The sequence below is a fragment of the Anopheles maculipalpis genome, assembly GCF_943734695.1.
Source record: "Anopheles maculipalpis chromosome X unlocalized genomic scaffold, idAnoMacuDA_375_x X_unloc_92, whole genome shotgun sequence".
Taxonomy (NCBI): Eukaryota; Metazoa; Arthropoda; class Insecta; order Diptera; family Culicidae; genus Anopheles; species Anopheles maculipalpis.
The window spans coordinates 12,182-12,500 of NW_026060560.1; positions in this window are offsets into that span (position 1 = coordinate 12,182).

Below are 319 nucleotides of genomic sequence, written 5' to 3' on the forward strand. Positions count from 1 at the left end.
TTTCGGTTTGCACCCAAGTCCCGAACTTAGAGATATTTTTGGTTTCTCACCAACCAATTCGACTTGCCTTCATCTCTTGTTAGGTTTATAATATCAATACTCGAACTTATATGCATGTTCAGGGACATCATTTTAACTTTCGGTTTGCGCACAAGTCCCGAACTTAGTGATATTTTTGGTTTCCGACCAACCAATTCGACTTGCCTTCATCTCTTGTTAGGTTTATAATATCAATACTCGAACTTATATGCATGTTCAGGGACATCATTTTAACTTTCGGTTTGCTCCCAAGTCCCGAACTTAGAGATAGTTTTGGTTT